Source organism: Phacochoerus africanus, chromosome 9 (assembly GCF_016906955.1).
Source record: "Phacochoerus africanus isolate WHEZ1 chromosome 9, ROS_Pafr_v1, whole genome shotgun sequence".
In the NCBI taxonomy this organism is placed as follows: Eukaryota; Metazoa; Chordata; class Mammalia; order Artiodactyla; family Suidae; genus Phacochoerus; species Phacochoerus africanus.
The window spans coordinates 33,954,293-33,977,508 of record NC_062552.1 but is presented as its reverse complement, the minus strand read 5'-3'; the positions used below and the strand labels follow the sequence as shown (position 1 = coordinate 33,977,508).

At 47.9% G+C, this 23,216-nt stretch overlaps 1 long non-coding RNA gene across 1 annotated transcript; it reads right to left on the bottom strand.

Moving 5' to 3' along the window:
* Positions 1-701: 701 nt before the first annotated feature.
* On the bottom strand, positions 702-17,965 carry LOC125135587 (uncharacterized). Its single transcript, XR_007137001.1, has 4 exons — positions 17,765-17,965; positions 8,736-8,837; positions 3,823-3,945; positions 702-1,111 (listed from the first exon to the last, which is right to left on the bottom strand). It is a non-coding gene; the product is annotated as an uncharacterized LOC125135587 (long non-coding RNA).
* Positions 17,966-23,216: the final 5,251 nt, after the last annotated feature.

Genomic DNA, 23,216 nt, shown 5'->3' with positions numbered 1-23,216 from the left:
ACACATATTTCTTGATTTCTGCTTAAAAGCTGGACCACTGTCACTCCAGCTTATGTATCTGTAGCATTCCACTATTTTGGCGGGGGTGGGGAGGTGGGGGAGCGGGGGAGGGGGTGTGTGTGTGAGCGGAAGAGGGAAGGAGAGCAATGCCCGAAGCCTGAAGAAATTCCCGAGGCCAAGGATTGAAGCCCTAGTGACAATGTCAGGTCCCTAACCTGTTGAGCCACCAGGGAGCTCTTCTACTACCTTTCATGGAGGAATCACTCACTACTGCAGGGGACTGCATACTTTACATGATCACACTTAACCCTCCTTCCTCCATCCTTTGCCTTAGGTCATCATCCTCATTAAGTAGATGATGAAACCTAAGCTCAGAGATTTACATATTTGCGTATTCCAATAGCTAATAAGTGATGACTCCCTAAAGTTACTCAAATCTGACTGGTGACCAAGCTTCCTTTCCCACATGACCTCTCCTGTGTTGCCCTCCTGCATTACATCTCCAGCAGCCCCAAAGCTCTGGCTGTGGCCCATAAATTCACCAGAATATAAAGGGTGCTAAGACCAAGGTCAGGAGTTTCCTGGTGGCTCAGCAGATTAAGGATTTAGTGTTGTCATCACTGTGTTCCATCCCAGGCACTTACTCATGATGTGGGCTTGCCACAAAATAAATAAATAAATAAATAAATAAATAAATAAAGTCTAAGTTCACTGGCTTTATTCCTGTAAGGAACCAATACCTTTGTCCTATTTCAAGACCACAGACTGTTGTACCCTTGAATCTGCCCCCTTTTCTCACAATAAATCCTCGGGATTGCAGCTCATCATAGGGAGAAGAACCAGGATCCTTTGTGTCTTTCATGATTACTGGACAACAAAGTCCAAGTGATCAGTTACCATTTTGTTCCTCTGAGCTTCCTTGGGGCGAGAGAGAATGCAAACACACCATGTTGTCTTCATTGATCAACTACATTACACGGATGAATTTGCAGACATTTCCTAGAGTGGCAGTTTGGGCACCAAACGACCTTCTGGCCTCGCTGAGTTTTGTTCCTTGTGGCATCTCCAATTGGTCATCGGGTCACACAATTCGGGGGGGTGGAGGGAGCAGCTGCAAAGGCAATAATACCCTGTTAGGGTGCAGGGATGCTCCAGGAGTGGTGATTCTTCTCCAAGAGATGTTGATGAGGGTCTGAGGTTGAGAGGCTAAGTGGGCGGGATTGGGTGTGAAGCCACATAGGCAAACTCAGGGACAAGCCGTTTTTTGCACATTCTATGTTCATTCCTTCCAAATACACTTAACTGGGTGGATTAGATCTGGGACTGTTTTGGACCCAGAATTCCAAAGCTAATCATCAAGAAGTTAACATTCTGGAGTTCCCACTGTGGCTCATCCGGTTAAGAATCCAACTAGTATCCATGAGGATGTTGGTTCCATCCCTGGCCCTGCTCAGTGGGTTAAGGATCTGGCATTACTGTAAGCTGTGGTGTAGGTCACATATGCAGCTTGGATCTGGCATTGTGGCTGTGGTGTAGGCCAGCCACTGCAGCTCTGATTTGACCCCTAGCCTGGGAACCTCCATATGCTGCGGGTGCGGCCCTATTTAAAAAAAAAAAAAAAAAGTTAACATTCTAACCGGAGACCAACATATACACAAGCATGATTATACAATGTGAGAGATGCCATCACAGAGCTGTGGTCCCTTAATGGATGGAGGAAGTCGTTCTGCTGTACTGGGGGTGAGGGGCTGGTCTGGAAAGGCCACACTGAGAAAGTGTCCTCTGAGCCCAGTCTTGAGATACAAGGAAAGAACATTCCAGACCTGGAGAAGAGCTGGAACAAAGGTACAAAGGCCAGAGTGAGCGCAGCTAGATCAGGGAGCTTGGAGCACATTCCACAGAGCTCTGGCTTGTCTTTTTATGCAATGAACCTCCTTTGCAGGTGTCAGCCTATGTCATCACAATCATCATAGCTAATGTGTATGGAATTGACTGGAGTTCTCTTCTGGTGCAGTGGGTTAAGGATCCGATGTTGTCACTTCATCGGCCTGGGCATGGCCAAAAAAAAATGGATTTGGGGAAGGGTGCAATGTAGGGGGGCGGGGAGGGGGGGGTGTTACAGATTGAATGTTAATTAGGTTTAGATTTTGGAGAGCTTTAAATGCCATCTAGAGGGTCTGAATATCATTTTATGGTGATATCAAGAAAAAGGCAGGTGAGAGGGTGCTCCCCCACCAGGGCACTGTGCTAGCACACACCTCTTCCCACCGTGTAGAGCAGTGAAAGGTTTTGAGCAGATATATTCAGTTTAAGAAGATTAACTTTGTGTTGGATGCAGGATTTTTTTTTTTGTCTTTTTAGGGTCGCACTGGCGGCATATGGAGGTTCCCAGGCTAGGGGTCAAATCAGAGCTGCAGCCTCCGGCCTACACCATAGCTGCAGCAATGCCAGATCCCAGCCGCATCTGCAACCTACATCATAGCTCATGGCAACCCTGGATCCTTAACCCACTGAGCAAGGCCAGGAGTCGAACCCACGACTTCATGGATACTAGTTGGGTTCGTTAACCACTAGTATCGATGGGAACTCCTTTATTTTATTTATTTATTTATTTATTTATTTTTGTGGATGCAGGATGAATTGGAAGGGAAAGGGTTTAGCAGTGGAGGGTCCATTGCAAGGGATGATAAAATCTAGGCATGAAGGATGGGGAGTTAGTGCCTGAATTATGGTGATGATGATAATGGAATGGGGACATTTATAAAGATGCTAACACATGAGAACTATATATACATATACATATATGCATATGTAGGTATATATATGTATATACACACATATATATTTATTTTTTAAATATTTATTTATTTATTTATTTATTTACTGCTATACTGGCGGCAAGTCTAAGTTCTGGGGCCAGGGATTGAACCCGCGCGGCACAGCAGCAACCTGAGCCACAGCAGTGACTATGCCAGATCCTTAACCTGCTGAGCCACCGGGGAACTCCTAGAAACATATTTTTTATGTATAAATTCTGGTTCGTCACTTTTCCAGATTTGATTTTCAAATCAGTGTTAGGTTTTTTGTTTTCTTTTTTTTTAAGCTGTGGAGTTCACTGGTATTGCTATAATACATTCTCTTGCAAGTCTTGTCTTTGAGTCCACTTGTTGCCGGTACCTGAATGAGACCCAGATCTATAAAAGCTTGAATCTGAGGGTAAACTTGGCCCCCTACTGACTTGGAGAAGAATCTAAACTTGGCAAAATGCCTCCATGCTCTTTAAGCAGCAGCCTGAAAAAGTAGCTCTCTACCTACCCCCCACCTAATGAACTATATCTAATAGCCTCTCTTTAGAGAGTCCTTTGAGAAAGAGATGGCGTTTGTTTTTGACCTCATTATCCATTTCAGCCTGTCCTTGATGAAAATAATCACCCCTTAGGCAGGTACATTCCTCGCATGCCGCTCTCTGCTGGCGGCCGAGGCGTTGTTAACCCCAGTGACCATGGGAAAATGCTGCTGTCGGCTTCCGAGAGTCTAAAGGGAGTTGGCACAAGATAACAAGGGGTGAAGAGGTCAGAGTGGAAGCCCCTTTCATCTTTTCAGGCTGTTTCCAACTCAGACAAAGGATCCTGTCCAGGGGTGCAAGGCCCACGCGGCTTTATTTTACGGTCTGGCCCTGAATGGGGGTTGGGAGGGCTGTGTCGTATCTGGATATTGTTTGGGAGGCGAAGGCCTGGCTCCCGGGAAGTCCTCGACTCCTGGGGGAATGCTAAGTGGAAGGAAGGGCAGGCAGCCCCTGCTTCAGCGGAAGAGACCACCCACCTCCTCAAAGGAGAGTGTGAAGGGCTTGAATGGAAGGAGCAGTCCTGCAGGATTTATCATTCAGACAGTGAGATTAAGGGTGGGAGGCCGTTTAGCCGCTTCCAATCCGGGTGGCTCTAGAATCTGCAGCAGAAGAGGCAAAGGGGGGAGGGTTGGATGGAGAGGTGAGGGCAGTTTGGAAACCCCTGCCCCCGGGGGTGGGGGATCCAGATCTACCCCCTGCTTGCCATTGTGACTTTGAACCAGTCATTTCTCCCTTTTTGCAAAATGAAGCAATTGGAAGCTTACCAGAAATGGCTTCAAGAGGCTACTTTGGAGGAAGGGGAGCTTACGCTGCCCCATCTCCTCCCCAGTACGCATTCTCAGCTTGCTTCATTGACTGTGTTTTTTTAGAAAAGCAACTTAGCCACATTATCAATAACTGAAAGTCAACAACTCTGTCTTATCAAAATCCCTGGCCCATTCCCCAAAACCTTTATGCAATAATGATTGTCTTCCAAAAAAACCAAACAACCCCATCAAAAAATGGGCAGAAGATCTAAACAGACGATTCTCCAAAGAAGACATACTGATGGCCAAAAAACACATGAAAAGATGTTCAACATCACTTCATTATTAGAGAAATGCAAATCAAAACAGTTATGAGGTACCACCTTACACCAGCCAGAACGGCCATCATCACAAAGTTGACAAACAATAAGTGCTGGAGAGGGTGTGGAGAAAAAGGAACCCTATTACACTGTTAGAGGGAATGTAAATTGGTGCAACCACTGTGGAAAAAAGTATGGAGTTTTCCTCAGAAAACTAAAAATAGAACTACCATTTGATCCAGCAATCCCACTCCTGGGCATCTATCCAGAGGAAACCACGACTCGCAAAGACACATGTACTCTGATGTTCACTGCAGCACTATTTGCAACAGCCAAGACATGGAAACAACCTAAATGTCCACTGACAGAGGAGTGGATAAACAAGATGTGGTACATATACACAATAGAATATTACTCAGCCATTAAAAGGAACGAAATAACGGCATTTGTAGCACATGGATGGACCTAAAAATTACCATGCTAAGTGAAGTCAGTCAGACAATGAGACACCAACATCAAATGCTATCACTGACATGTGGAATCTGAAAAAAGGACAGACTGAACTTCTTTACAGAACAGATACTGACTCACAGACTTTGAAAAACATGGTTTCCAAAGGAGACAGGTTGGGGGGCAGGGGGATGCACTGGGGGTTTGGGATGGAAATGCTATAAAATTGGATTGTGATGATCATTGTACAACTATCAATGTAATAAATTCACTGAGTAATAATAATAAAGAAAACTATGATTGACTTTAGGATGGATTTCCCTATGATGGTTTTCTCCCCCCCCCCCCCCGCCCCCACTGAACCTGCTGCATATAGAAGCCCCCAGGGCCAGGGATTGAATCCTCAACACAGCAGCAACCCAAGTTGCTGCAGTGACAACACCAGATCCTTAACCTGCTCCTCTGGAAGTAGAAACAGCTCCCCTCTGCTTTCCCAATGTTGCTTACACCTTTTTTCAGCTCTCTTCAAATTTCCCAATTCTTTTTTTTAGGGGGGCCGTGCATCCTGGGCATATGGAGGCTCCCGGGCTAGGGGTTGAATCACAGCTGTAGCTGCTGGCCTGTGCCACAGCCACAGCAACTCAGGACCTGAGCCATGTCTGAGACCTATGCCACAGCTGATGGCAATGCCAGATCCTTAACCCACTGAGCGAGGCCAGGGATCAAACCTGTCTCCTCTTGGATACTAGTCAGGTTTGTTACTGCTGAGCCACAACAGGCACTCCAAATTTCCCAATTTGGAGTGTCATGTTTTCTGCTGGGGCTGACTGTCAGAGAATATATATCATTAGTGTTTTCCAGATTCCAACACATAATCTATGTGGACTCTAGCTACATGGTATAGTGTAGAGTGTATATGTACCTACAGTAATTCAATTAATCATTCCCTTATGTAACTGCTTCCCGTTTTTTCAGTATTAAATACCTACCTCAGTGAGGAGTTCCCTGGTGTCCCAGTGGATTAAGGATTTGGCATTGTCACTGCAGTGGCTCAGGTCTCTGCTCTGGTGCAGGTTCAATCCCTGGCCCTGGAAATTCTGCACATCAGGGGCAGAGTCAAAAAAGAAAAAAAGGAAAAAAATCTCAGTGACCTACTCACCCGACAAGAAACCAAGATTTCTTTTCCTTCTTTTCTTTTTTTTTTGGCTGCCTGCATGGCATGTGGATGTTCCCAGGCCAGAGACTGAACCTGAGCCACAGTAGTGGCAGCACCAGATCCTTTAACTGCTAGGCCACCAGGGAACTCCTGAGAAACCAAGGTTTCTTTCTTTTTTTTTTTTTGCGGCTGCCCCACTGCATATGGAGTTCTCTAGTCCAGGATCAGATCCAGGCCGCAGTTGCCACCTATGCCACAGCTGCAACAACTTTGTATCCTTAACTGTGGATTGAACCTTTGTCCCAATGCTCCAGAAAGGCCAACTATCCCATTGTTATGCCACAATAGGAACTCCTCAAGGGTTCTTTTTCTTTTTTTGTCTTTTGTCTTTTTTGTTGTTATTGTTGTTGCTATTTCTTGGGCCGCTCCCTCGGCATATGGAGGGTCCCAGGCTAGGGGTTGAATCGGAGCTGTAGCCACCGGCCTACGCCAGAGCCACAGCAAGTCGGGGATCCGAGCCGCATCTGCAACCTACACCACAGCTCACGGCAACGCCAGATCGTTAACCCACTGAGCAAGGGCAGGAACCAAACCCGCAACCTCATGGTTCCTAGTCGGATTCGTTAACCACTGCGCCACGACGGGAACTCCAAGGGTTTTTTTTTTTTTTTTTTTTTGTCTTTTGTCTTTTTTGTTGTTGCTATTTCTTGGGCCGCTCCCGCGGCATATGGAAGTTCCCAGGCTAGGGGTTGAATCGGAGCTGTAGCCACCAGCCTACGCCAGAGCCACAGCAACTCGGGATCCAAACCACGGTCTGCGACCTACACCACAGCTCACGGCAACGCCGGATCGTTAACCCACTGAGCAAGGGCAGGGACCGAACCCGCAACCTCATGGTTCCTAGTCGGATTCGTTAACCACTGCGCCACGACGGGAACTCCCCAAGGGTTCTTTTAATTGCAGACACTTCCTTTCCTTTTTGGGTTCAAATTCATGGCAGCAAGTGTGTTTTCAGTTGTAGACCTTGGCTGCCCTCAGGGAACTTAGGAAAGTGAGAAACGTGATGCTAGAGAGGATCAGCCTAGGCAAAGTGCAAGGCAACATGGCTGGAAATTCAAAGACAGAGGAGGGATGGATGCAGGTTGGTTAGTTGGAAAAGGCCTGCTGATGGGCAGGGCCATTTCAGGACACGGCTGTCTGATTATCAGTCTGGTTGACTTATCATAGTCTAGCAGTGGGCCTCATCTGATTTTGTTTGATAAGTATATAAAATCAGAATGCCAATTTAGCTTACAAAGAGAAAAATGTCTTTCAGGTGGATCTGAATCTTGGCGTCAAGATGTCCCAGCACATTATGTCCTACAGACAGAGTGCCAGGTGTTTGGGGAGCATAGAGTTTTTGCAAAGAATGGTCAGACGACTTGAAAGCTTAAGGGCAGCAGGCTGGATAGCCGAACTCACCCATCTCCACAGTAGGGATGACCTTGACCATGGAGACTTAATATCCCAAGTCTGTGGGCCAAGACCCCCTTCCCTCTAATCTAATAGTGCTCAGATATGCATGGTCTGCTTGAGCCTTAGTAACCCCACCTTTCCCCGCCTTTGACCTTCCCTTTAAGGGATGCTTTACCACCCTAATCTGCACAAGAATCACCTGCGGATCTTGTTAAGTACAGATTTGGATTTAGTAGCCTGGGGTGGGGCCGGAATGTTTGCAGTTTTAACGGATGCCAAAATGCTTTCAGTCTAGTATAATCTAGTCTTTTGGAGCCCTTTAAAATAATGTTTTTCTTATCTCTGCTCTAATCCCATTTGTTGGTAATTTATAGTTTAACATAGGATGGGTCATCTTTTGTTTTCGTCCCTAGTTGAGGAGGGGCCACTTGGTGGTAGCTCCTAAAGCAGCAGGAGGGACCTTCACTGGGGGGAAGCAGGGGAACCAAATTTTGGCGGCGTGAACTTTATGGTTTCTGACTTCTCCCCAGAGCCCCGGAGCTGCAGACCGACTGCTCTCCCTTCACTTTCACCTCAAGCTGGAAAACCTAGCTTCCCCTTTTGACAGAGAAGGGAAAACAAAACCTATAATTTTCTTTTTCTTTTTCTTTTTAGGGCCACACCATAGGCATGTGGAAGTTCCCAGGCTAGGAGTCATATCGGAGCTACAACTGCTAGCAAACGCCACAGTCACAGCAATGCTGGATCCCTGACCCACTGAGTGAGGCCAGGGATCAAACCCTCAACCTCATGGATACTGGTTGAGTTTATTTCCGCTTTGCCAGAACAGGAACTCTAATTTTTTTTTTTAAGGAAATGCTTTATAGGCCCTTCCTTCCTTCCTTTTTTCCCACAAGGAGGCATATGGAAATTCCCAGGCCAAGAGTCAAACTGGAGCCTCAGCTGCTGGCCTACACCTCAGCCACAGCAACATGGGATCTAAGCTGCATCTGTGACCTACACCACAGCTCATGGCAATGTCAGATCCTCAACCCACTAAGCAAGGCCAAGGATTGAACCCGCATCCTCATGGATACTAGTCAGGTTCCTAACCCGCTGAGCCACAATGAGAACTCCAAAACTTATGTAAGTTTTTGTGAAATGATTTAGCTTGCACTTTCAAAGCCAGTCCCCTCATAATTTTTACTGAAGAGTTGAAAAGAATAGGATCAGGGAATTAATCACAAGTATATTACTAACAGTGCTTTACATTTAAAAAATACCTGAGAGTTTTCCAAATCACTTGAATATCCACAATCTGTTTGATAATTTCAACATCCTTGGAAGGTAGAGCAGGCATTATTGTCCCTTTTTTCCTCCATTTTCTAGACAAAACAGCATCAGAGAAGTCAAATGATATATGCAGTTTCAATTAGCTACTAGGTGGTAAAGCTTGGGTTCGAAGCTTTTATTTTATTTATTTTATTTTTTAATTGAAATATAATTGACTTATAGTATTATATTAGTTTTGAAACAGAAGAGAAGGGGGCAGGGCACAACTTTTAAAAGAATGACAGAGAGTTCTTGTGGCACAGCGGAAACGAATCCAACTAGGAACCATGAGGTTAAGGGTTTGATCCCTGGCCTTGCTCAGTGGGTGAAGGATCCAGCCTTGCCACGAGCTGTGGTTTAGGTTGCAAACGTGGCACAGATCTGGCGCTGCTATGGATGTGGTGTAGGCCGGCAGCTGTAGCTCTGATTGGACCCCTAGCCTGGGAACTTCCATATGCCACAAGTGCGGCCCTAAAAAGCAAAAAATAAAAATAAGAGAATGACAGAGCCCCTGAGGATATGACAAAAACTGGTTAGAACCAACTAGGTCCAAGACGGTGGATGATTCAACTTCCCCTGGACCTTGAGCCTCTTCATATGCTCATTGTAACACATTAGCAGCTAATGGACATGCCCACAGGTGCCAGGACAGTTCTGAGGCTAACTATAAAAGGCCAAAAAGTAGGCAGTGGCCCAATTCCTGGAAATTCCTACCCCTTTTCTGAAATAGTTGGAATAATCCTCCCACCGCTAGCCTATGGAAATACCCAGCCCATAAAAACTAACCACCCCAGGAGTTCCCTGGTGGCTCAGCTGATTAACCATCTGGTATTGTCACTGCTGTGGTGTGGATTTGATCCCATCTACATGCTGCCAGTATGGCCCAAAAAAAAAAAAAAAAGACAATGAAGACAATGGGGTTGAGTCTGGGATTGGCATGTGCACACTGAGGTACATGGCCAATGGGACCTGCTGTCCTGTGCTAGAGTTCCTAGCACAGGAGCTCTACCTGATATTCTGTGGTAATATACAGGGGAAAAGAATCTAAAAATTGAATGGATGTGTGTATATGTATAACTGAATCACTTTGCCGTACGGCAGAAATGATCAGTCTTGTAAATCAACTATATCTAAATAAAACGTCAGAAGATGAAGAAAAAAAAAAGGTAATGGGGTCGAGTCCCAGTCTGGGTTTTGGCTGGGTTCCAGCCCCATCTGAGTCACTTTTAGGTGTACAACAAAGTGACTCAATATATTTTTCCATTACAAAATGACCACCGTGATGAGTGACCATCTATCCCCAAAGTGATTCACTTATTGTCTGCATTTCCCTTGCTGGACTTTACATCCCTGTGACTTATTTATTTTATAACTGGAAGTTTGTGGCTCTAAGTCTCTCACCTGTTTCCCTCATCCCTCCACCTACCCCCCCCCCCCCCCCCCCGCAGCCACCAGTTTGTTCTCTGTATCTGAGTCTGGGTTCAAAGCTTTTAAATATTCCGCAGGCATTCACGTGTACTATCAGCCCCCTGACATGCACACCGCATTTGCCCACAAAATGATTCAAAAGTACCAAGGACCCAGAGCCAGGAGGAGCCTTGGGACTCAGATCCATATTTTCCCTCTTAGCCTGGGCTGCATGTCTTCCTGACTTTTACCTAAAATTCCAGCAGTTGCTGCTTCTCCCTCCATGTTTCCTATGATTTGACCCTGCCCATTTTTTTTGGACACACCCCGGGCCAGGGATCAAACTTGTGCCACAGCAGTGACCCGAGCCGCTATAGTGACAACACAGGATCTTTAATCCACCGAACCACCAGGGAACTCCTGATCCTGCTCATTCCTACTGCCACTGTCCCCACCCAGGCTTTCCTCATCACTCCCTTGAATTTTTACCACAGCATCACTCTAGGTTATTAAAACTAGTATAAACACGGATGGAGCCCTACTATGTGCCAGGCCTTGTGCCAAGTTCTGAGGGTAGGGATGAAGGCGTCCTGGCTCCTGCCCTCCAGGACCTTCCTGGAGACACCAAGACCTGGAACTGTCACTGTAACAGGACAGTGGGGAGGTGAGAGACCTGCCTGGGGGCTGGGTGATGGCAGGTTGTTCCTTGCCTTTGGTCTCTGGCCTTCTTGTTCTCTCCCTGACGGGCACTCAGTGTTCTGTGTGTGCCCTTGTCAAGATCCTTACCTAATTTCACAGTCCCAAGACTTCAGCTTGGCATTTATCGTTATTATTATTATCTTCTATTGAGGTAGAGTTTGTTTATTTATTTATTTTTGTCTTTTTAGGGCCACCCCTGCGGCATATGGAGGTTCCCAGGCTAGGGATCCAAATGGAGCTATTGCTGGCCTACGCCAGAGCCACAGCAATGCCAGAACTGAGCTGCATCTGTGACCTACACCACAGCTCACAGCAACGCCGGATCCTTAACCCACTTAGCGAGGCCAGGGATCGAACCTGCCACCTCATGCTTCCTAGTCGGATTTGTTTCTGCTGAGCCATGACAGGAACTTCTATTTATTTATTTCTTTCCTTTTTTTTTTTTTTTTTTGCTGCTCTTTGGCATTAGAAATTAAGTCATAACAACTCTTCCTATGGCCGAACCTGTGGCACATGGAGGTTCCCAGGTTAGGTGTCCAATCGGAGCCGCAGCTGCCAGCCACAGCAACACTGGACTGAGCCACATCTGCAACCTATGCCACAGCTTGCAACAATGCTGGATCCTTAACCCATGGAGCAAGGCTGGGGATCGAATCCGCAACCTCATGGTTCCTAGCTGGATTTGTTTCTGCTGTGCAACGATGGGAACTCCTCAGCTTGGCATTTATTACACTCCATTATCGGGCCCCTGCACTCTACCGTTCCTCATCGCCACTCTTCGTGCCTCTCACAACTTCCTCCTGATTGGCCCAGGCACTTACTGTTGCAAATTTCTATGATCTAGTAAAAAAATCATAATAATAATAGTCCTACTTATTGCTTGACTGTGGTGTCACTCTACTAAACACTTTTTCATGTTATTTCATGAAATCCTCTAGCTCAGGGTGGTATGTAAGCCTCGTCCTCATTTTGAGAGAAACAAGGTTCAGAGAGACTAAGTAACTGGCTCAAGTCACACAGCCAGAGCATGGCTGAGGAGAACTCAGCCTCTCAGGTCCAACCCCAAGTCAGCCCACTCTTGCCCTCTACCCCGCTCAGATGAGTGGAAAATGGGGTATATAGGGGTTAGTAAATTTGTCTCCTCACTCTCTGCTCCCAGACCTGAAATACTCTTCCTCCTTCAGGGATCTCAGTGGCACGCTCCCCTCAGGACCCCCTGGGGGCTCTCTCTCACCTTGATTTCCCTTCAGCGGCTTGCTTCCTTTACACTGCGTGATCATGGATTACTTAAGCTCCCATTGCCTTGGAATTGTTCTCTCGTGGTTTCGTGGGGGTGCATCAGAGCCTGGCTACAAACTACTCTCAGACTTGAGAGACAGCCAACAGCCATAATAATAACTACCAACGCTGCTGAGAGTGGAGACGTCATTCAGAACACCAGCCGGAGCATCAAGAAGGCCTCGCCGTATAATTAGTACGGTGGTAACTCTGGGCTACAGCTTCTCCTCTGAAAGTGCAGGGGCTCCATCTAGATGGTCTTGGTCTTTCTCAAGAAATATTTGTGGTTCTGCGTTTGTTTGTTTGCTTTTAAAAAGGAGTTCCTGTTGTGGCTCAGAGGTAATGAACCCAGATAGTATCCATGAGGTTGTGGGTTTGATCCCTGGCCTTGCTCAGTGGGTTCAGGACCCAGCCTTGCTGTGAGCTGCAGTGTAGGCTGCCGACGCAATGTAAGACCTGGTGGATCTGGCGTTGCTGCGGCTGTGGTGTAGGCCAGCAGCTGCAGCTCCCACTCAACCCCATAAGCTGCAAGTGCAGCCCTAAAGAAAAAAAAAAAGAAAGAAAAAAAAGAAATATGTGTTTTCTTTTCTTTTTTTGGCCACCCCATGGCATATGGAGTTCCTGGGCCAGGGATCAGATCTGAGCGGCAGTTGCAACCTATCCCGCAGCTGGGCCAATGCTGGATCCTTAACCCACTGGGCTGGGCCGGGATCGAACCTGTGTCCCAGTGCTACAGAAATGCCACCAATTCTGTTGTGTCACTGGGGAACTCCAAGAAATTTTTGCCGTACTCCCCTCATGCACCAGAAGTCCTTAGGAATAAAATAGACAAAACTCCTTGCTTTCATTCTATTAGAAGGAGACAATAAACAAAGTAAATACTTGAAGTATATATTATGTCAGAGAGTGATGTGTGAAATATAAAGCAGGGAAGGGGGAAAGGAAATGCCAAAGAGTGACATTATCTGACTTACACTTTAAAAGGCTCCCCAGTTGTTGGAGGAGAATAGACAGTAATAGGATAAGCCAGTGAGTGGGAGACCAATTAGGAGGTAATTGCCGAGATCCAGATGAGGGCGGGTGCTGTGGCTTGGACAAGGAGTTGTGGTTAAAAGTGGTCAGATTTGGGATATTTTTTGAAGGTAAAGCCCAGAGCAATTTACTGAAGGATTATATGTGGAGCCAATTTAAGGACGTCTCCAAGGTTGCTGACTTGGAAGAAACACCTGAAAGATGGAGTCCTCATTGGCTAAGGGGAGAAAGACGATGAAAAGGAAGTGGTTTTGTTTTTCCTAGAGATTTTCTTTTTTCTTTTTCTTTTTTCTGTCTTTTTAGGGTCACTCCTGTGGCATATGGAAGTTCCCAGGCTAGGGGTTGAATCAGAGCTGCAGCTGCCGGCCTACACCACAGCCACAGCAACACCAGATCCGAACCGCATCTGCTACCTACACCACAGTTCACGGCAACTCCAGATCCTTAACCCACTGAGCAAGGCCAGGGCTCAAACCTGCGTCCTCATGGATACTCGTCAGATTCATTTCCACTGATCCATGATGGGACCTCCAATAATGCATCCTTGAATTGGTTTCCCTTTCCTCTCTCTTTCTCTTACCCTGTCCCTCATTTCTGCTCTCTAGAATTTTATTCCTTTATAAACTCCCTACCTGCAAACCTTTTATGAAGGTTCTAAGACAGTGGCATTTAACACAATGAGACTGAATGAAATCACCAACGGATTAATGAAGACTGGGAACAGATTCAAGGACGAAGCCCTAGGACCCTCCAACGCTTGGAGGTGAAGGAGGTAAGGAGGGCCTAGCAAAGGAGATGCCGAGAAAGAATCGAGCGACCCTAGCGTCATGGAAGCCAACGGAAAAATGTATTTCAAGGAAGAAGGAATGATCAGCTGATTCTTGCTGAGCAGTCCAGTAAGCTGAGGACAAAATCATGACCATTAGGAGGGACCTAGTTGACTTTAACAGAGAACAGTTTGGGTGGAGCCAATGGAGTGATTGAAACGGGTTTGTGAGAGAAGCTGGAAGAGAAGGAGGGTCAAGAGAGACTTTTTTTTGGATAGGAGAAATTATAGCATATTTATATATATTTACATGCTGATGGCAAATGATTCAGCAAAGAAGGAAAACAGATGATGCAGGAGAAAGGAGGGAGCAGGACGGGAGGGAGGAGGGGATGGGATCAGTGGCCTGGGCAGGTGTTTGCCTTAGATAGGCGCGAACGTCGGCTTATCCCCATACTGCAGGCAGGAAAGCAGGGTCTGTGGCAAATGCTCACATCCCACGATTGTGTGAATTGCAAGAGGTCACGAAGACTTTGAGTCTGGGAGTTCCCTAGTGGTGCAGCAGGTTAAGGATCTGGCATTGTCACTGCTGTGGCTCAGGTCACTGTTATGGCAAGTGTTCCATCCCTGGCCTGGGAACTTCCACATGCTATGGGGCACGGCCAGCATGCAGAAAAAGGGGGTGGGGAAGAAAAAGACTTTGAGTCTTTGCTTTCCACCAACCATCTCCATTTTCAGAGAAGATGTGACTTGTTACAGACATGTCACTGATTAGAAGCCAAGGCTCCTCTGCCCCTCCCCCACCCTACACCTCACCAGCACCTTCAGGCAGAATCCTGACCATACCCTGTCCCTTCCCCCCTGTGCTCTGGGTAGTGGACATTAGTGAACTCCAGGAAGGACATTAGATAGGGGACCGGAGAAATGGGCAAGTTTCAGAATAGGACAAACAAGCCATGGGTGGAGTTAATCTGAAGGTCTATTGATGAGTTCAAGGGATTTCCCTAGATGTATTTTGTTTTGTTTTCTTCTTTTTAGGGATGCACCTGCAGCGTATGGAAATTCCCAGGCTAGAGGTAGAGTCAGAGCTGCAGCTGCTGGCCTACACCACAGCCACAGCAGCACTGCACCCAAGACAAATCTGCAAACTATGCCGTAGCTAGAGACAATGCTGGATCCTTAACCCACTGAGGGAGGTCAGGGATCGAACCTTCATCCTCATGGATACAAGTTGGGTCCTTAACCTACTGAGCCACAGTGGGAACTCCCAAATCTTTTTTTTTTTTTTTCAATTGTGCCCACAGCATACAGAAGTTCCCAGGCCAAGGATCAAACACTTGCCACAACAGTGACCTGAGCCACAGCAGTGACAACACTGGATCCTGAACCCACTAGGCCACCAGGGAACTCCAAATTTGTACAGTCTTATAAGAATAAACTCTTTACGTATTTAGCTATGACTTCAGGCCCACTGGCCAGGCTCCTGTAACCCAGTTATCTCAGTCCTGGACTGAGAAGGGGTGTGCAGTATGGGGCAACTGTGTCTGTAATCACTGCAAAGATAGCTCCCTGAGTGTGGATTCAAAAATATAAATTATGAACTGCTCTTAGGCACAAATTATTCCCATGTGAGCTTGCTGAGCGTGATCCACTTATCTCTAGGGCCAATCGCTAGTTAAATCCTGCCCAAGTAGCTGAAAGCCTGTTTGTTTTATGACAAAGAGGGGGAAGGGGCCCTGCTGCAATTCAGGGCCAGGATAGAACCTCAGGCCAATGCTCTATTATGTCTGTTCGGGGAACCCTTCACATTGGCTCCGTTTGTGACGCCTCTCTTCACCCTCCCTCCCCAACAGTATCCGAAGAGACACACTGGCCCCAGTTCCAACTTCCATCCCTCGGGTATGGAGGGCAGGCCAAGGGGACCAGGAGCTGGATGTCACCCAGAGATAACCCAGGGCTGCTTCTCCAAAGAAACGATCGGGAGCTCTTCACTTCTGTTGCCCTTTGCAGCTGTTTCAAAGCACCTGCAGTATCTGTGATTTCATGGAATCCTCCCTGCGACCGGGAGGGAGGGGCAGCAGGTTTTATTATCACCGTGGTGCAGCCCAAGAGACTGCGGCTCCACGAGGAAGCAGGACTCTGTCCGGGTCACATGGTTAATAAGCAGTTGAACTGGGACTCAAGGCCAGGTCTCCTGACCATGACTCGGACACCCGGGTAGCAGGAAGTCTCAGCAAACCCCCCTGTCTCCCGCCACTTCTCAGAGGGAGGGGCGGCCTTCCCTCCCAGGACCAGACACTTGCTGTGAGCCCAGCTCTGCCCTCAGTGGCTGTGTGACCTTGGGCAAGTTGTTTGAGGGTCTCTGTGCCTCTTTACTCCTGTGTAACATGAGCAGAATAATAATACCAGAGTCCCCATACAGTGTTGTTTTTGTTTTGTTTTAAACTTAGCCTCCTGGATCATCCCAGAAATTGGCCAATGTTACTCTTCGTTATTTATTTTATTTTATTTATTTTAAGGTCCACAGGTGCAGCATATGGAAGTTCTCACGCTAGGGGTTGAATGGGAGCTATCGCTGCAAGCCTATGGCACAGCCACAGCCACAGCCACGCCAGATCCTTAACCCACTGAGCAAGGTCAAGGATCAAACCCGCATCTTTGGAGTTCCCTTCATGGCTCAGTGGTTAATGAACCCAATTAGGATCCATGAGGATTGGGGTTCAATCCCTGGCCTCGCTCAACAGGTTAAGAATCTGGTGTTGCTGTGAGCTGTGGTGTAGGTTGCAGATGAGGCTCGGATCTGACATTGCTGTGGCTGTGGTGTAGGCTAGCAGCTGTAAGCTCTGATTAGACCCCTAGTCTCAGAACCTCCACATGCCATGAGTGTGGCCCTAAAAAGCAAAAAAAAAAAAAAAAAAAACCTTATTCTCATGGATACTAGTCAGGTTCGTTTCTGCTGAGCCACAACAGGAACTTCCTACTTTGTTTTATTTTTTTCCTTGGCCATGCCTATGGCATGTGCAAATCTTCAGGCCAGGGACTGAATTCCCACCAGAGAAACCTGAGCCACAGCAGTGACAATGCCGTCTCCTTAACCCACTGAGACACCAGGGAACTCCCCCATAGAGCGTCCTGAAAGGAGGAAATGAGATGTTACAGCAAGAGCAAAACACACCGTCTGGGTGAGCGCAAGACATGGGGAAGTGTTACAGCCCCCACCCCCCAAAGTCTTTTCCTCTGAGGCACGACCTAAAGGCTGCATTTAAGAATCCTGCACAGGGCTCGCTGCTTACCTTCCTCCTCCCCTGCCCTTCCCTCCCTCCCTCTCTTAGTCTGTGATAATGCTTCCTCCCATTTGTCCAGCTCTTTTTAACTTTTCAAAGTGCTTTCTCTCCCAGCACCTCTTGAGATCCTCCTGACAACCCCGTAGATAACAGAACCTGAAATCTTCACTCCCTTCTTACAGATAAGGGGGGACCAAGGTAAGGGAGGCCAACCAGCTGCTCTGAGCCAACGCTTCCGTGAGCCCCGGAGCTGGGACTCTCCCTGATGTAGTTATCACTCCAGGTTCCGGGAAATCTTTTGTTGTGTGGGTTTCCTTTTCTGCCTCTGAAAGCCGCGGGAGGAGACCTAATTGAATCTCTTCGAGCTCAGGCTTACCTTTCAGAAGGAAGAGCGTGGAGAGCAAAGTGGTGGAGAGAACCACCCCCAGGCCACCCTGCCTCCCTGCACTTCAAGACCTGGGCTTGGGAGCTGGGAAGGCAGCTCCGGGTAAGGAGCAAATTCCAGCTGACTCACCAGGCGGGTAAGAGTTGAAAAGGTCAAAGGGTGCTGCTCTCGCCTGAGACTCCAGCATCAGCTCTGCCACTTGATATCTGAGGACACCTTGAATAAGCCAAGGTGCGCCCCAGTTTCCTCATCTGTAACAGGAAGACGGGATTTAGATAATGTTTCAGCGGCTCTCGTGAGAACCTGAAAGGGATTTGCTTGAGGACAGCGGCGGTATTTCTTTTCTTTGGCCGCGCCTGTGGCATGCGCAAGTTCCCGGGCCAGGGGTCAAGCTGGCACCACAGCAGCGATCTGAACCATGGCAGTGACAAGGCTGGATCCCCAATGCAATCTGCTGAGCCACCAGGGAACACCTACGATTTTTTAAAAAAACTTTTTTAGGATGAAAGTTTTCAAGCAAATTCAACATCAACAACAACACTATTGTGAATGAACCCCACAAGGATCTATTGCCTCGCTTCAATCATCAGCATTCTGTCTTTCTCTGTCCCCTGCCATCTCTACCTCCATAGCCCACCCACTTGATGGTTATTTTGTAGAGTTCTTTCTTTCTTTTTTTTTTCCAGGTGGAATTAACAAACACGGAAATGCAGCAATCTTACGTGGACCACACTGATAAATGGATCTGCCCCTGTAAGCTATATCTCTATCATGGCATAGACTATTTCCACTTTCCTGAAAGTTCTCTAGTGTCCATCCTGGGTAAACATCACACATGAGTGTGGCACATGGGGTTGGCAAATGCTCTCTTTTCGGGGCCGGCTAGGTCAGAGTCAGATCTGCTGTCTTAAACTGTTATCCTGCTTCCTGTTTCCATCCACTCCTGTCAGCCGTGTGTCCCTGGAGGTCATGGGCTTCTGGTGCATGTGATCAGGGCCCACTTCTCAAGTGAGGAAGACTGGCTACACACTCTTAGAAGCTCTCTTTTGTTTTTCCGATATATTTATTCTTCCTTGGGTTTTTTCTTTTGTTCGCTTCCATTTTTCACTCCTGAAAGCACTCATAAGTGCCTTCTCACACCTGCTGCTTCTCTCCTTTAGAACATCCTCACTTTTCTGTGTTCAGCCCATCTTCTCTGCTCACTGTCCTTCGTCTTTTCAGTTTGTTTGTACTCTGGACACTTGATACTGAGCCATAACTTCAGGGTCTAGCCCAAGGCATTTGGTCAACAGTGAGAGAGGGAATGAATATGCAAAGGGCCATGTGCTCCAGAAACACCTGAGTCTTGTACCTGTAACACGGTCCACTAAGCAAGCCCAACCTGCCAGGCCTGCCACTTCTGGATCACATCTTCCTCTCTGCACTGAGCACAAGGCTATTTGCTATTTATCTGCCCCTTTGGAAGCCACGGCATTTGAAAGGAAGGAGTCTGACTTCCTGGCAAAATGTGACCCAAAGGATCATCCTCCTCCCTCCCCCCATCATTTAAAAACAAAACAAAACAAAAATCCCAGAGCAAGCTGGGCTATCAGAGATACTTCCTGTTTTCCTCTCTTGAAAGCATCCTGGATAGATGAAACTGAGGGATCAAAGGGACTGTCTGCCTCTGGGGCCTGGGGACTGGCAGAATGGCTTTTAACCCTCTGTTGTCTCCTACTGTGAGTGGCACAGGCAATTTGTGTCTTCTATTTCCTGGGAAGATATAACATCTTGAGGGCAAGGGTCTCGTTAGTCATTCGTCAAACATTACTATACCCTACCAAATGCCAAGCTTTGCTTGAGCATCTGGGGGTCCAGGGCCGAATACGACACAGTCCCTGGCCTCTTTCATATAACAGCAACAAGACCACCAGTGCTACCATGATTAAGCACTTTCTCCATGTCAGGCACTCACCACGTGGTTTTCATACATTTCCTCACAACAAGGTTGTGGGGTGTTATTATGCCCATTTTACAGATAAGGAAAGCGAAGCTTATGGAGGTTAAATCGCCTGTCTTGGGTACATGACTAGCAGATGTCACACTGGGGTTAGAGTCCAGCGGTCTGACGCTTGAACTCACCCTCTTCGTGGCTGCACTACGTCTGCCCCTTGGAGAACTTACCGCCCTGTCTGCAACATGGTAGTTACTCATTGCTAGTAATTTCTGCAAATGCAGTTTATTTCTGGGCTCAGTCAGGTGGCTTCTGATACCAGGTTTCTTTGAATTCCACTTCTTGTTAATGTACTATTTTGGGGATGAGTCAACTTGCAGCCCCCAAGGTCTGGAAATAAGCCTGAGAAACCAAGAGGCCACGTTTGGCCCTGGTTGTGGAACAAAGAGCATGTCAAGCTCTTGCTTGCCTCTGCTCCCCCATGTCTGGAACAGATCAGTCCCCTCAGCATTGTTTTTTAGTGGCGGGTGCATTTCCTCCATATCCTTAAAAGAAACCTGAGGTGATGCTGACAGGTAGCAACCAAGCGAACATATACATATACAGAGCAATTATTCTGGGCTTTTGCTTATACCATCTTTTGCATCCTCGCAACAATTGTTTTGTTTTGTTTCTATTTCTGGGGAGGCTCAGAGTGGTTAGTTAATATATCCAAAATCACACAGCAAGAAAGAGCCAGGATTTGATCCTAGGTTTGACTAACTCCAAAACCTACACTTTAATCATTCTGTCTCCCTGATGCTGAAACTTGGCAGAGGGAGGAAGGAACTCCCTTCCTGCTGAGATTCCTGACAAACCATAAGTGGCAGGTGAAGATACCAAGTAACCCTGAGATCCGTTGGTTAGGGATGCCTGGCACAAAAGGATCTTAAGATGCTTCCAACTCTGCAATTCTATCTCTTTAAGACCCAGAACTCCCATGCCAAGCCTACACCATGATCCTCAGAGATTTCAGGGGTGGGGAAGCTGGATTGAACGTGCTGACATACAACAAGCAAAAAAAAGAGCTCAGCATTTTTGCCTCGCCTCAGTGGCTCCGGCCCTTTTTCCCCCCCTTGCTCTCATTTATTTATTACTATGCTATTCCCTGGCCCTGCTGCTGTGTCAATACTGATAAAAGCAAATCGCCCCACAAAACAGGTGCAGCTGGAGCTGCCCCTTGGACAGCTGCCAGGGAATGTGATCGCTCAGCTGGGGTGACCTGCCCCTACCCAACCCCCTTCTCGGGTTCCAGCCCAGGGCATGTGTCCTTGGGCAGTTAATGTCGGTCTGCGGTCTGAGCGTTCAGAGCCTGGCATCTCAGCTGGCATCGTGGACTGAAGCTGGAGGGTGTTTTGCGGGTGGGGTGGGTGTGTGCAGGGCAGAGGGAACCTCCTAGAGTTATCTACCGATTTGTTTCCTCTTTCGGTTTCTTCCAACAAATTCATATGGTAATACTATGTCACCCAGTCCCTCCTGCTACTATTTGAAAATGTCTCCTAAGAATATCACTGCCTGATTTTTCCAGGTAAGAAATATTTTTTCCCAGACCTTCCCATTTCCAAATTCACACATACACTTGCAATTTCATGGCCCCAAAGACATTTTCTGAGTAACCTCCCAGGGTTTAGCTGAGAGTTCACCTAAATAAACATTTTGCAAGCCAACCCTGTTATCCAGAATACATTTTGGTGCTACCAAGCCATGTGACTTTGACTCCTTTGAAAAAGATTATATTTCATCCCCCCTCCCCCATTCCTGTGTTTTGTCCGTAAGCATCCTTTTCCCCACTTCCCTAGGGCACCCGCCTTTCCGGAAATGCCTGAGCCCAGCGGGCAGCCTCCACATCCCAGGGAGGTAGAACTGGGGCAAAAAGGCGGTGGCAGCACACCCGGGCCTGGGGGCCTGGGACTGGCGTTGGGGCCAGAGCTGGAGCCTTAGCCGCCAGGCGGCTGGGCTGCCGCAGAGACGCGCAGCTCGGGGAGGGGAGGAGGGTGCTATGCAAATGAGGCTGCGGCGTGCGCCCCGCCCCCTTACCCAGGGGCCCTCGGGTTGCCAAAACAGACCATTCCCCAGAACAGTCGCCTAGAAACGGGCGCTGTCATAGCAGCCTCTCTAGCGGCGAGCCAGCCGCGCTGCCAGGAGGAGCTGGGTCAGGGTGTTCAGACCTCCTCAGCATCCCCTCTCCGCCGAGTCTCTACCTCAGGGAAGGGAGTGGTGCCTTGGGCCTCTCCTTGGAGCAGGGGAGGGCACTAATTGGATTGGAACACTGCAGAAACACATCAGCTGCTTCTCCCTGGGGGAAAGGGGTGGGGGTTGGGGGGAGGCTGCAGACAGTCTTTGTGATGTCGGCTCTCAGCCTCACCCTCCCGGCCGCCACGCCCTGACCTCGTCCTCACCAGCCTCTGCCCACCCTAGGACACAATAGCAAGCTCTTTGTGGCGTGGAGGGTTAGACATCCATCAAATAATGGCCAAAATGAAATCCAGCCGTGATAGGAGTTTCTGTGTGGAGCAGAGGTTAAGGACCTGGCATGATCACTGCAGCGACTGGGACGTGGCTTTGGCGTGGGTTTGATCCCTGGCCTGGGAACTTCTGCATGCTGTGGAGTCGGCAAAAAAAGACAAGACAAGAAATCCAGCCATGATAAGGAGGGGTACACGATGCAATTGGAATTCACCATTTGGGATCTGACCTGCTTTGGACGGGTCTGGGAGAATGCAGGTTTGTTGCTGCTCCCAAGCCTGTACCTTAGTGACTTTGTTCCTCAATGTGCCCCTTCTCAGCAGCCTTCCCTCATCTGGCCCAGCCTATGCTGACCTGGCTGTTCTGAACCCTGGGAGCAGTGACTTTTTCCTGCCATTTCCTTTCCATTTGGCACCAAGAGAGCTCCTTGTCATTTAAGTCTGCTTCTTGCCTCTTATCAATTAAACTACAGAATAAGCTTCTAAGATGCAGAACCCATGTAATTCTGTGATGCCACACCTTGACCATGCAGAACAAGACATATTTTTACAGATCCCTTTGAATTTAAGTGCCAGTGAGCTTTATCATCCTGGGAGGCCTCTAAGGTTGCCTTTGCAGTAACCATTTAAGATTGCCTTTAGAGGAGTTCCCGTCGTGGCACAGTGGTTAACGAATCCGACTAGGAACCATGAGGTTGCGGGTTCAATCCCTGCCCTTGCTCAGTGGGTTAACGATCTGGCGTTGCCGTGACCTGAGGTGTAGGTCACGGACACGGCTTGGATCCTGCGTTGCTGTGGCTCTGGCATAGGCTGGTGGCTACAGCTCTGATTAGACCCCTAGCCTGGGAACCTCCATATGCCGCGGGAGCGGCCCAAGAAATAGCGAAAAGACAAAAAAAAAAGATTGCCTTTAGAGAATACTAACACCTCACAAAACTCTGGGATTGCAGAGGGGAGGCGATCCAGTGACAGTGAGCCAAGAGGTGGGCTGTAAAGTGGTGACTCAGGACACAGCCTTCCACACGGTCCAGACGCTGTAAGCCATGATCAGAGGTGCTGTGTGAGCACATGTCTCTGTGGAGATGGGAGGACAGTTCTGTGCCTCTCTTCTGGGCAAGGGAGTCTTCTCCCTTCAAAATCCGCA